The sequence below is a fragment of the Botryllus schlosseri genome, chromosome 13 (assembly GCF_051294905.1).
Source record: "Botryllus schlosseri isolate E-star chromosome 13, Bs_hap1, whole genome shotgun sequence".
Lineage (NCBI taxonomy): Eukaryota > Metazoa > Chordata > Ascidiacea > Stolidobranchia > Styelidae > Botryllus > Botryllus schlosseri.
This window is the reverse complement of record NC_137248.1, coordinates 20,390,874-20,406,256: the sequence shown is the minus strand read 5'-3', so window position 1 is coordinate 20,406,256 and position 15,383 is coordinate 20,390,874. Positions and strand designations below refer to the sequence as shown.

The window sequence follows — 15,383 nt, the reverse complement described above, 5'->3', positions numbered from 1 at the left end:
GAATGGAAATATATGTTCTTCCCGAGTTCATTGCCATTGGTGGCACTGCGTTTATAAACACAGCAGTATTTCGGCATTATATTTTGATAGGTGTTACCAAATATTTTATTTCCTTTCCTAATTCTATTATTGATGAAGAAATAAACATATAACTGTAATCTTGTCGTTTCTATACAGTCTACACAGCTATAGGAATGCATCGTAGTGCCAACTAAGGCTTAGGTAAATGCAGCGTCCTCCGTTGTTGCGCCGTTTCTATGGCCATTGTTTCTCGACCAATCAGCGTCAAGTTTGGTTTACGGCCGTATAAGCGCATATGATTCAGAATTATAGCAGTAGTTTGCTGTGATTGTTGATGTTGATATTATCGTTGAATAACGCAATGTAACAAAAATTTAGTGGTGTCGATTTTCTGATATTTCCTAAACCATATTCCTTAGTAAAACATTTTTCTAGCATTTTTTGCCAAAGTGTCGTTTAAAAATGTCATTGTAAGCACCGTTTTTTACAGGTTACATGGAGAATATGATAATATAACGCTGTATCACTTCGGACTCCAGAGAAGCCACAATCGCGATTAAATAATAATGAACCAAATTCAATCATCCGCGATTACAGCTAATTCTCGTATATTCCTCACAACGCATACGCTGGACCAAAGCCAGATTACGACTATACCAAATGGCAGCTTATATTGTCGTTAGAGCCACTGTTTTAGTGGTTTATAATTGTATTGTACCGGCCAGTCGTCGTGTTTCGCCAATTCCATTGTTTGCGAATAAAGGTGTTCATAGAATAGTACCCCTATCGTCTGTAATAAAGTATCCAAGTTAACACAAGGGCGTGGATATTGAGGTAACATTTTGGAATCATTTAACTACTCCGGCCCGTGAGCGATCTGAAGCGTTGAATCTGGCCCGCGACGCCAGTTGAGTTTGAAATACATGGGGCGGCATTGCAAAACAATGCGGTAAATCAGAATATCTGCCAGCGTTAATGAACTCTCGCGAATGCGATTACCGCAGAGCAAATATGAGTATGGATTAGGATTAGGATTTGGGAAAACCGGATTCGTGAAATTTTGTCGGATTAGGATCGGATTAGGTAACCGGCGTCAGGTAGGCCTACTCAATCCCCGCGCTTAATCGTCCGTCTGTGTAACCCAGTGGTTTCCAACCTGTGGTACGTGAAGGTCTTTCAGGTGGTACGCGAGTAGATTCTTTTTTTTTTCGACCGAACGAAGTTTATTGGTGCAGGTGGGGTTGATTTGTTTTTTAAGGCGTCGTCGTCGTAAGGTACGCCGAAGAAACGAAAACGACTTGTTGCGCCCATGCATGACTTTCGACGGGCTGTGAGCTAGTGCAGTGATTCCCAACCTTTTTCATCTCTTGGACCCCTTGGCCGAAATTCCTCCCAGGAGAAATCAGCCCAATGATTAAGGTCGTTCTTTCCCCGCGCACACACAATGTTGACTGAAGAATAAGACGGACGTACATAGTGTTTGTGGCAAGGAGGGCCACAACAATACTTTGCCGACCTCCAAAAAAATGGTATTTGTCCCAATTAACACAACTTCTGGAAGGCTTCGCTAACAAGTCACACTAACACAAACACACGCGATTACACACCCTTTCTGTATCAAACTAGGTCCGGTATTACGCGATTCGTAGGTCTGGCCGTGCTAGGTAACGGTTGACGCAAAACATATTCATTTATGTTTGCCGGCTCATCATTCACCAATCGTTAATATAAATGATGTGTAAAATCAGTACGCCTAAATTTAGTGGTCGCGTTAATGTATTTTTTCTTTAGTTTATGTTTGAATTTGGTCAATAATATTGGAACTTCCATAATCCACATATAGCATAAACGTGATCAGATTTCCTGCAGCAGCTGATGGAAATGGTGTCTTCGAAAAGTTAGGACACCCATATGCCACACAGTTAAGAAGACTATCATTGAAGTTTCCGATGGGTCCACATTACTTTGTTGAGGCATGTTGTTATTTCGTGAGCTCCGGTAAAGATTGTCACTAGGCTACTCAAAAGATTCCTAATTCGTAGTTCTTGACTGGATGATGTGTTTTTCTCGTCGGGTCGCATTTGTACAGCTCGGCTCAGATTTCAAGGCAGCACTATTCGTAGCCATTATTTCTAGCCGCGCAGTCATATCAATATCGACAGTTTCGGTAAACATTTGTCGGTCATTTTAGATTCTAAGTTTTATCACCGTCGATGTTTTCGGGAGCACACTTAGCGGATTCGCAGATTTCGCGAAACGTTTACATGTCGTGATGTGTCCTTGCGCCGATATGCATGTGCCTAATGATCCCGCACTAGTCTACTACGCAACTCTAGACTGATGCATCCCTTACGGGCTCAAGCGAGACTGAAAAAATACCGTCCTTTCATAATTGCGAATTCCGACTCAATTCTGTAAACCAAGCGTATTTAATGCGTCCACTTAAATTAAAGCAAGCTCACTTGCGATCTCTTTGCCTTGAATCGATGACTTTGGACTGTTTTGTCACATGAGATTTCAAATAACATTTGAACATACTTCCAGCAGGAGAAAACAGCCAAAAGTAACATACGCTTAGAAATAACTAGTTAACTACTTTACAGTTCCGAAATGAAACAATCGGCAAACCCGCAACAATTCTAAGGCAAACTTTTCACTAGAAATTACAAAATTCCCCATAATGGTGGAGTTACCCCCCCCCCTCCCATCCCGCTTTGGAATCACTGAGCTAGTGGGAAATAAACAACTTGACTTTTGTTGCTTATTGTTATTTCATTATGTTGTTCTTCACAATATCCTAACTGAAGAAAGACTTCTTGGGCATTGCATCATTCTTAGGAAGTGCATGATGAAAAATTGTGATGTAGACACATTGTCAGAATGAAGCAACACGGTGTGTCACCAGCAGTGTACGCACAACTTGAGTGTTGTCAGCCAACAACTGCTGCTGTTGAACGTCCTTGGCAAGCTTCTTAGTAAGGACATGCACTTTCTACGCAAGAATGTAGGAAAGTATCTCTCGTTGTTCTACAATTTTTTTTAATTATTTCTACCCCAATACGTATTGTAACCACTGGTATTCTTCATAGGGCCATATTTCGTTAAAATATCGTTTTTTTTTCATGTAAAAAGTTGCCTATTTCTAAGCCAAAAACGTTTTTTCAGGCCAAAATACTTCGTTAGGACAGCCAGTTCCAACCAGAAATGAAGATAAATGGTACAATTTCAACATTATATGGAAAAACACCTAATTTGCATACGTTAGGTCAAAATTTGGTCAAAGGTTAGTTTGTTTAGGTCAAAAAAAGTCAAAATTTTGAATTTTTAGATCAAAATTGCCTTTTTTTAGGTCAAATGAAAACCGCCCTAGTTATTACACCTCGCATAGATCAAATACTGGATTATGACGTCATAAATTGTGGATGTAGGTGGTACGCGAGCACTGCCTAAAACCTCAAAATAGTACGTGGGTGGAAAAAGGTTGGAAACCACTGGTGTAACCAATTCATATGCGTTGTATATCGCTGCTGCCGTATTTCGTCTGATGTTTATTGTTTATTCACAGTTGGGCCTGCGAAATATAATCCAATTGGGTAACCTACAGGACAAGCCATCGCAGATCGATTACTACGTCACTTCTTTACCATACTGAAGTAGAATATTGAGAATTTGCATTTTAAGAAGCTGCATTTCCAGTGCGAATTCAACTCCGCCAGCTAAAAGTAGGGCGGCAAGACCGCCTAATTTCAGTTTTGTAATACCGAACGAATACCGACAGCACTGTTGCCTCTCAATGTCAAACTCGATTACAATGCAAAATTCGAGGCTGATTCTGGGGATTTCAGGTCCACGAGCAGAATAAAATGTATATTTTCGAAATCCGTACAGCAGCACCTTTCCATTGATACCCGTTTGAGCGAAGTTAACGCTCGGCAAGCCTGTCAATAATGGCCGTAAAATTGCCTTTGGGCAAATGGAAAGTATGGCGTAACCCAAATGCAGTGATCCGTTCAAACTCGCTGCGCCCAGACCATTCAGGACAGTGGTTACCTACCTTTTTCATCTCGTGGACGCCTTTGACCGAAATTTTGACCAAATCCCCCCTCCTATAAGAGAAATCAGCTCCATGATTAAAAAAGGTCATTTTTCCGCGCAAATACCTGTCGACTGAACATTGAACAATGAGACGGTCGCTACAGAGTGTTTGTTTGAAGCAGGGCCGTAACAACACGTTGTCGACCTCCAAAAACAATGTTCTATGTCCCAGTGAACACCGCTTCTGGAGGGCTTCGCTCCACAGACTCCCCATACTTAAATTGATACATACAATTCACAGTGACACAACCACCCGCATAGTAAGGATGTTCAAAAATAACTTTTTTCTCCGAATTCCAGCCATTCAGTGATTAAATTGTCAGGTTACCCTAAAAAAACGCTGCACACCAAATTTGGTTCAATTCTAACAAGTATAGGGCTCCGCGGATCCAATTAAAATTTTTAATTTATACAGGAAAATTGAACAAAAAATTTTTTCAAATTTTTCTGTCAACCCCATGAAATTGTTGAGCTGTCTTCAGAGACGATGCAAAAAAATTTTGACTCAATTTGGACTAGTAGAAGTGGAGTTATTGGAGTTTTTCGTTGATAATCCTCGGATTATCATTGATTGGTGGAAAAAAAATATTTCAGGTTAAAAGAAGTTGCCCAAAATAGTCTATTTATTGCTCATTACAAAAAAATTACAAAATAATTAGAGGCATGGTCCCTTCGCCCTCTGGCTAATATATATACCACAAGAAATTAGTTCGTCACTTTCGGTTTTGGCAACATTGCACCAGGTTTAGCATGGTTTTTCTCGCTCGCGTAGCTGTTCACTAAAAAAAGGCGAGTTCACTTGCGATCTCTTCAACTTGAATCGATGAAATTGAAGTGTTTTGTCACTATCTGAAAAACGTAGACTTAAAAATAAGATAAATACTTTCACTAGAGGCCTCGTTGTGATAGATTCGGCACGAGGTTTGCCCGCTTAGACGAAATTTGGTTGAGAGGCCGTCGCGGACCCAACAAAATTGTCTCGTGAACTGCACTTTTAACACATTTGATCTAGTTTTAAAACCAAGTGGTGATTTGGATGTAAAGGAGAGATTGAAATAACATTTGGACATACTTCCAGTGTTGGGATGACTCGAGTCATGACTTGACTCGAGTCAGACTCGAGTCACCTTTTTTATATGACTTGACTTGACTCGAGTCACTTTTCAAAAATGACGTGACTTGACTTGACTCGACATTTCAGAAATGCTGATTGACTCGTGACTCGAAGCAAAATTGACGAGTCAATTTCAAGTCATCAAATAATCGATGTCGACTAAATCGCCATATCTCGTATAAGTTTGGATTATTAACGATACGCTGGTGTGATCTGTGAGAGCGACCAATCATCCAATGATTGTGCGTTTTAACGAGCCTCCATTGTTATATCACAAATAAATTGATCGCAAACTCAGTGAACGGAGAATACAGCTTGCGTTGTCGTAAGCTAGTGATAAAGTAATATAGGCTACTAGCAGTGTATCTCTGCTCTAAAACCTGCTCACAGTGCCCAGTGCCCACCTTAAGCAACCCGCTTGTATCATTTAAATCGAACGGATATCGTATATACCTTTATAATTGCAAATCATGGATATTTAGGTTAGAAGGGTTTTGTACCAAATCATTTTTTTCAATTTTTTGAGGTTTCGTATTTTATCCTGTACTTTGGCTGATAATTGTAGACTGGGGCTATACCGTTATTCGCGTAGTTTACAAGTTCTGCGTATGCGTTATCGATTCAGCGCCTTTTTGCGTGTATAATTAACTCTTTTTTCGTTACTCGATTCAAAATAAATGGGGATTCCATCTGAATTTAAAACAGTTAGAAAAATGCAATGACTTTGATTCATGTCTCGTACTTTGAAAATTCAACTTGACTCGACTAGTGACTTGACTCGTGACTTGACTTGACTTGACTCGACTTGACTCGAGTCACCTCCGAAAATCGAGTGACTTGACTTGACTCGAGTCACCTTTGAAAATCGAGTGACTTGACTTGACTCGAGTCAAAATGAGCAATGACTCGAGATGACTCGTGACTCAAAGGTAGTGACTTGATCCCAACACTGCATACTTCCAGCAAAAAGAACAGCCAAGACGAACATATGTGTTTAGAAATAACTAGTTTAGGACATGTGGTAAATCCGTCATAATGCTAAAGCAAAATTGCGCCAAAAAATTTCAAAATTCCCTCCAATTACCTAACACAGATACCAGAGGAAAACGATCGAAGTTCTGTAGATGCTGAAAATATGACAAAACAAGGACATTTCTTAGAAATATGGACAGTTGAGTTTTTTAAGACCTGGCCCTTCAAAATAAGGACAAATCTTAGAAATAAGAACGGTATGGCAACCCTGTCTAAAACTCTGGTCCGGCTCCGGATTCAAGAAAAGCAGAAGCAGATGTGCAAATATATAAACGCAGAATGGTACCAGATGCAATTGGCGACTTGTTTCATTTCACATTAGTACTGTTCAGACGCAGGCTGTGGAAAAAGCTATGCATATATATGCAATACATGCAATTGAAGCTTGCTTGAATATACGTAACAACGAAATCAGTATAAGGGTGTGGTATAATGTCGGGTTGTTAGCCAACAATTAGTGAGACACATTAATTTCTGTGTCTCATCTGCATATCGTTTCTCTACGTCGCCATTGTACGTGACAAAGCCGAATATCACACTACTTGATATTATTCAATTTTGTGGTGTATTGAACTGATAAAAATTGCTAATAAACCGAACCGAACCGAACTTGACGATTTCAAGAGAGTTCTGTTGATCGTACATAGGTAATTATTATTTAGATTTTCGGAATCAGTGCAACAATAGCGTTCGATTAATTCCAGCCATTATAAATTACGAGATGTTTATGATGAATTGCGCTATCACATGTGAGACTATGCTTGACATGTGTCTCCTTTCTCCTTTCGCGCTTTATTTGAACAGTGTATATGCAATTTCCGTGATTTTGCGTGTGAAAATGCTTAGGTTATCATAGTGTACCCCATGGTAATAAAGATTAAAAGAACCTCGAGAACATATATTCGATTTAGTAGTATGATTGAAATACCCACAGTCATGTCGTATGTCAGGTTATCAATTCACACCAGACACTACCTCGCAGGAGGAGAATAAAATAATCACCAGCACTCTGCTTAGTTGAAACGGTGACGTAATTAGTGATGTTTGGTGATGCTTAGTTAAATGCAGTGGAAACACTTGTGCTTGGCGAAGAGTAGGCTATCTACACCACGCAAAGATTTGCAAATTTGTACTCGTTAAATAAAACATGACGACTTCCACATCGAAGCATTAAAAATCATCGACTTCTGATATGAGTCATCACCTGGCTATTCGTTGCTGTATCTAGTAACGGCAGCTCGCAATATCTGTATTAAGTAGATTGCAGGCAATAGGCGTACGTATGTCCTGTTCATTGTTCAACTACGAGAAACATTAAGGTATTCATTATGGCAGAATTTTATGTTCACTTTATCTTATTCTCAAATGTCCTACTTAAAACCGGCACAAATCGTTATTGCTCAATTATTTACTCAACATTCTAATCTAGCTAGGGATGGTGTGAGCGTGAGGTTCACGTTCGCGTTCTGTGTGTGAACCTCAGAAATTCAGAGGTTCACGTTCACAAACGAACCTTGATAGGCTCTGCACTGTCAACCTTCTTCATATATTACAATTTTAACTTCATTATAACATCTTTGGTTGGAATATATTGCATTTCAACTGCAGGCCAGTATATGCATGGCTCTGGCAGCATAAAAAAATCAACACTAAACGAGCATGATGCACATTGACAATCTCAAAAATTATACTTGCTTCAATGTTACAAAGTTCGCTCGAATATTTAGTGCTGGGGTTGTCAACCTGGTGGGCGCGCCCCCCTTGGGGGGCGCGGGAGGCTCTCAGGGGGGGGGGCTCGAGAAATTGACAAAGTCTGTATAAATTGTGAATAAACATGTGTTTCACAACCATTTTGAAACGATGATTGTTGAAGATTAAGCTTATTTCGTATTCTAGAAAGCTTGCCAAACTCAAACTCCAGTAGTCGCGCTTAACGGAGTATGGGCTGACTTCAACTTCATTTGAGCAAATTTTTGATATTCTTTGAAGATTTAGAGCAATTCTTACGTGCAAGTCATTTATTACTTTATAGCTTTGGCAGTAGCCTAAATCTCGGTGCCCTAGGTAGCTGTTGTTAATATATTATCTGGCGAACTGCACTGCCTAAGACAGACTTAGATGCAATATAGGTTGCCTGGTTTCGCCCTCAATTAGGCTATAAATCAACACAATTTAATTCATTTCCAAAACTGATCAAATTTAGCATGGTAGGACAGAACGACGCCGTGCTCTCAGTAGTCACTACCAGCATCAGGATTAGTCTCGGTGCAATTTACCTTGAAATTAATTGATGTCCTGTTCAATGTTTTGTTGATATTTTCAAACAAGTTTGGGGAAATTTGTCAGCAAAGTAAAAGACTCAACAGCTGGAATGTGGATTCAAAATTGGCGTAGGATATACCTTATGTATACTATTAGATCAGGGGTGGGCAACCTGCGCCCGTACGGTCGCATGCAGCCGTAGAAGGGAATTTGTGCGGCCGTCGACGCCTAATTCAATTAGTATGTGTTGGCGGCCGTAGACATGCAAATTGCAATTACGAATTCGCTCCCGAATTTTCGAGAGATTTTCTTTAATCTTGAAAATTTTTTCGCGCTCCGCGCAAGACTACATTTTTCGATTTTTATGCAGTAGCGCCCTTTTTAATCTGAGCCGGAATGGGAATCGTCAAGAATAACAATTCATTCGCGGCTCTGAGAAAAATTTTTGCGCTCGGCGCGACAATGTGCACTCACAGCAACTATACTCCTAACATTGCCACTCGCGATTTCGGTGCGTACAATAGGCCGCTGTGAAAAGAAGAATAGCCGGAGTTCACCGAGAATGAATATGGACAGTTTATCATAGGTATTTTGCGTCCAGATCGTTCATTGCGGCTATCCCCTGGAATGCGGCCTTAGGCTACATAAGTAATCGGAATGCTGCCATGATTAGCAAGAAGGTTGCCCACCTCTGTATTAGATGATGTGCTATTTTTGACAGGACGGTAAATGCAAGGGGGGTCAGGGGGGCGCGATTTTTTTGACCATCGCTAAGGGGGGCGCGTGTCAAAAAAGGTTGAGAACCGCTGATTTATTGACTCTCTTCTGTGAGCTTGACCCGCAATCACACAACATTAAGAGCGAAATACACAACATCTAGGTAGTCAGTGAATGATGCTTTTTGAACCAATCAATGAAATCGATATCGTTTTATGATATAAAAAATCTATCAGGTGTACGGGGTCAATCTTGATTTCATATGTTTATTGTATCATAAAACCAAATCCGTGCGATTGGGGTGTTGGCTACTGCTGTATACTGCTGTACTATCGGTAGCAAGTATAGAAACCCGTTTTACACTCTGCTCAATACCAACGTAGCAATACTCAGACCTCAGACGCCGAATACATTGTCCGGTCTGGCCTAGACCGCCAAGGCGTAAGCATATATGCCCTTGTAAGTCTTAATCGAAATTGTTGGCAAAGCGACAGAAGATATTGATTTTATGGGATTATTGTATCATTTGATAGCCCCAGTTGATACATTCAGAAACGTTTAAAACGTCAATATCTACTTCAGCATTGTGGCATTATGAGGCCCGAGTCGTCGCTAGGTATAGTGTACAGTGCATGTGGTGGCGAGATAGCGCAGTGGTATAATCCGCGGCTGCAACACCAATGGATTGCGGGTTCGAGTCTGACCGTGGTCGACTTCCGAATTCCTATACCTAAGTGTTGGAGGTTTATCCAGGCTTCTCCTCGCCACCACATCCGCGTAAGCGATGTCTTACTATAGGTAACTAACCTCCGTGGGTCAGTAATATGACGTCACGTGACGTCATGAGATTCACGCTCGTGCTCATACAAAACCTTTCAAAAAGGTTCGCGTTCACACGAACCTGAACCTTTCAGAGGTTCACACAATCCCTATAATCTACCGCCATAGCTATCCGCTTATACCCCATGTTAGCGTGGGTTGTAGCTACAATGAAAATCATTGGAGGCAAGAAATCGTCCGCTTTGTGGGCAACTGATGAATTGTGGCGTAACAAACAAATGACGTCACATTTAAAAGAAATTTGCTCTCTCATGACACCTTCCCATCGCAATCATCATATTGTTTACAATGGTTCCATACTATTACCGAGAATGCTATTATCGAGACGGATATTACTGAGAATGCTATTACCGAGAACGGACATTACCGAGAATGGACATTACCGAGAATGGCCAATGCCAATAATCTAGCTTAATGTAGCGGACGTTGTCGAGAAATTTATACCTGAGAATCGATACCGAATGTGGCAACGCCGGGATGCACACACACGGCCTGTTCATATGCATAAGATGCCTGCATTGCATATATTGCATTCTCGGTAATGTCCATTCTCGGAGGTGTCCATTCTCGGTAATAACCATCCTCGGTATTGTCCATTTTCGGTAATGTCTATTCTCGGTAATGTCCTTCTCGGTAATAGCATTCTCGGTAATAGCATTCTCGGTAATAGCATTCTCGGTAATAGCATTCTCGGTATTGACCGGACACCGTCTCCATGTGTTGAAGGCTCAATTCCTAAGTGGCAAAATGAATGTAATCGTGAGTAATCGTGATTACTTTTCAATAGTAATCGTAATCGACTACTCCCACATTTCGGTATAATCGTAATCGTAATCGTAATCGCGTCATTCAGAAGTAATCGTAATCGCAATCGATTACATTCATGAAGTAATCATCCCATGTCTGCCAGAAACATGCATTGAACTGTAGAAAAACTGTCATTGTCGTGGCACAAAAAGCCTCAAAAGGACATAAGCACCACTGTTATATTGATAGTAGTATTAATAATTACGCGTAAATCACAGTATAACTTCTGTAATTTCGATTTTTCATTTTCAATCATCTCTACCTCTGCAATCCTTGCCAATTCTTCACCTGCAGCAATTCTGTAATCTGACCTCTTCATGTATTGCATAAGAATAAAAAATTGACTGTATTACTGGAATTTTAAAAATATACTTCAATCTCGCCATTTTCCTTGGGTGCAGGTTGCTCCGCGGATAATGTGTGTATTCACCAGTTTTATGTGAATAAAGAATATAATGATATAGCGGTTCCATGAACTAATCATAAACCAATTACGTCATTAGATATGAACGGTTGAAGACATTTGCTGATCCGAAGGAAGTCGGGTATGTATACGTAGGGTTGCATTTAAAACAGACGGTGCTTTAAAACACTTCGTTTAAAACATGTTTTGAACAAGGGCCTTTTAAAAAAAATGGCTTTTTTTTAAGTTGTAAAATTATGCAATAATTGTGTAAATACCTTCCAAAAAACATGTTGTATGAGCCTACAGACAATTACCACCCGTTATTGTCAACGTATATCGAATATCGATAGGGGAAGGTTGGAACCCTCAAAATAGTCGGATCAACAGCAATATTTCGTCAAAGGAGCTATACTTACCCTATATTTTCAATTGTCAATGTCACTCCATTATGACGTTACTATTAAATATTCGTGACGTCATGGCTTGAAAAAAATAAACAACATGTATTAAGCAAGGGCCTTGTGTTGAACATGTTTGTTTTAAATTGAATTTTGTTTTAAATGCAACCCTATATATATAAGTATTGGTATTCTGCTGACCTAACCACCGTACATGCCGCCTCGGCTTGTGGTGTGATGAATCGTCTCGGCTCTCGGCTCGTCTCTATGCCTCGCACCTATCTTTTCTCTTTATTTGTGATCAATTATTATGCAGATTGCGTAATCTGAGTGTAAAATGCTCAGAATTTTTCATTCGTGAAGATCCATAGACGGATACCAATAATTATTGTACGTTTTCGATATTTATTTTGCTTATTATGATTACAGGCTACACTCTTAGCGAAAAGTGTGTGTATTTCCAGCACTCGTGTGCCACCCCTGATATAGGAATGTGGATATACACGCATGGTGCACGAAACCACAGCATACCTCATACTTATTCCGAGGTATAAATTCGGGTAAAACATTTTAATCCAAATTATGCAATATGCATGTGTACGTGGGAATGCAAGAAGGTATATAGTAGGGATGGTGTGAACCTCTGAAAGGTTCAGGTTCGTGTGAACGCGAACCTTTTTGAAAGGTTCTGTGTGAACGCGAACGTGCGCCTCATGACGTCACGTGACGTCATATTCCTAACTCCAACCCTACGTTTCAGTGAAGTGATAGCCGGGGCCTACGATAAGTTATCGTAAGTTATCGTAGGCCCCGTGATAGCCTATATTAATGTAGCCTACATTGAACACTACAGTGTACAGTACAGTAGAGCTCTTCAAAAATGACTTTTATTCTCAAATCGTACTGGCTACTTGATAAAATTGTTAGGTTACCTAATTTAAGCCTACACACAAAATTTGGTTCAATTCCAGCCAGTAGCCGCTTTGCTACAGGAGAAGAATGTTTCTATTTATTATACATAGATAAACAATAAAAAAATTTCTGTTCACCTCATGAAAGTGTTAGGCTGTTTATAGAAACGATGCTCACCAAATTTGGTTCAATTCTAACCAGTGGAAGCGGAGTTATTGCCGTCGAAAAATTTGGATTTGAATAAAATAGTATTTACGGTGACCGATTTTTTGTTTATTTATTATAGTTGTGCTCACCGTAAATACTATTTTATTCAAATCCAAATTTTTCGACGGCAATAACTCCGCTTCCACTGGCTGGAATTGAACCAAATTTTGTGTGCAGGCTTAAATAAGGTAACCTAACAATTTTATGAAGAAGCCAGTACGATTTGAGAAAAAAAGTCATTTTTGAAGAGCCCTGGTGTACACGATACCTAGCGACGACTCGGGTCACATAATGTCACAATGCTGAAGTACATATTGACGTTTCAAACGTCGCCAAACGTATCAACTGGGGCAATCAAATGATGTAATAATCCAATATAACCAACATCTTCCGTCGCTTTGCTAACAATTTCGACGAGGACTTGCAAGGGAATATAGGATTAGGCCTTACCGATCCAGGCCAGACCGGACAATGTTTTCGGCGTTTGAGTATAGCGACGTTGATATTGAGCAGAGTGGCAAATGGGTTTCTATACTTGCTACCGATATTACCCCATTGACAAGTTATACAGCACTAGCCAACACCCCAATCGCACGGATTTTGTTTTTATGTCAAGTCAAGTTTGACACCGTACACCTGCTAGATTTTTTTGCATCAGACAACGATATGAATTCCATTGATTGGTTGAATGAGCATCATTCGCTAACTACATGTATAGTGTATTTCGCTTTTGATGTTGTGCCATTGCGGGTCAAGCTCACAGCAGAGAGTCACTAAATATTCACAAACGTAAAGCTTGATATTTCGAGCAAACTTTTGTAACGAAGAAAGTATAATTTTTGAGTTGTCAAGGTGCATGCTCGTTTAGTGTTGATTGTTTTCATGCTGACAGCGCCATGCATAGTAGCACACAGTTGAAATGTAATAGATTTCAACCAAAGATGTTATAATGAAGTGAAAATTGTAATATATGAAAAAGGCTCACAGTGCAGAACCTACCAAGGTTCGTTTGTGAACGGGAACCTCTAAATTTCTGAGGCTCACATACAGAGCGCGAACGTGAACCTCACGTTTACAACATCCCTAGTATATACGTAGGCAGGTATAGGATTTATGACCGCGATATAATTCTGAGTTAGGCTCTGTTTTCGTGTGCTACCCTTTTCGACCCTTTGGGTGTCAATACACAATCTATTCGAATAGACTGTAGTTACTTCGATTTTGGAACCACTATGGTTTATGTAGTTACATTGACAGATTTTAAACTCTTTTATGATATGACCTGATCTCGTAACGGATATAGAGAGATATGGACATCCGTTTCGTAGCTTTCAAAGATGCATTCATCTGTCTAAGTTACACAATATAGACGTCAGACGCATAGCACAAAATCATACGTATTGAATATTATTATTAACAGATGTAAAACAGAAATGGCGCTTATCATTGCGAACAGTATGGTTTGCATTGAGCAGATGATTCATTTACAAGATCAAATAACGAGTAATGGACATCGAAATGTTAAATTATTCGGAGCAATAAATGACGTATTGGTTAAACATGTTTCTGTATTTCTCAGCACATCGCGTTTCTCGTGTAGTTTCATTTATTCGTTGTTGCTCATCAATGTATTATATATTCAGTGTGACAAATTCTATGTAGATTTTCATTAGTAATTTTGACGGCGGGGTCATAGTTCCCTTTCCAACATTGCCTCCGTGTATACCAGCTTATGTAAATGTTGTCTTCAGCTGACATCCGAGGCTGAACTCTGACTATTCGTGAGAAGCCATATGCAGCAGTCATATTGGCACGACTTCTCGTAAAGGCATTCGAATATTTTATTCTAGTACTAAGCAACATTCCGAAATTTCGAATCTCAATTTTGAAAGCAATTGAATAATGTATTTTTCATATATTTTCTCCCGCAGAGCCCGATGTGCGAAATGTCATTCACTGTAAATTTCAGTTGATTAAGATATGTGTAGGAAGATCCCCACAGCATACCCTATGACAATACTGAAGAGTAGATAGAATATATTCGGGACCATCATGTTGAAATCTGGATTTCGCAGAAAAGGCTCGGATAGAGATGGTTTTGAGTTCATTTGTTGTATAGTTATATCGCAGAGCGGCAAGCCAGTTCACGATATTGGTTCCATTCTCCCTGTCGCGTCGATTTCGAGTCGATTCGTTTACCCAAGTACTCTTCAGGTGGTGAAAGGCAGACGTGAGATAGATAAATAATTAGGGCGAATCGTAGTCTGCCAGTTTTGTCAGCGATTATTTGAGACTGTTTCATGACATATATGCACTATGCCGTCTTTATATAATTGAGGATTCCAATAATTTTATCCCCTCAATACACATACAATTTGCAATGTGTAACGCAAGACAATGCAATGTGTTGAATAAACAGTGCTCGATCTTAACGTCATCGACTGTCTTTCAGGCCTGTATTGGCCCCGAGCAATTTATTTCATTACAAGATATGGGTGTTTGTTTGTTTGTGTGTGATATTCGTGGTGTTTGTCGACTACTAGGTTCATTTACACCAGGCCAATTTTCTTTA

General features: G+C 39.8%; 1 long non-coding RNA gene across 1 annotated transcript in view; it reads left to right on the top strand.

Annotated features, from left to right (window-relative positions):
• Positions 1 to 15,383, top strand: part of LOC145454219 (uncharacterized) — a 161,087-nt gene that overhangs the window by 86,685 nt on the left and 59,019 nt on the right. The window lies entirely within an intron of this gene.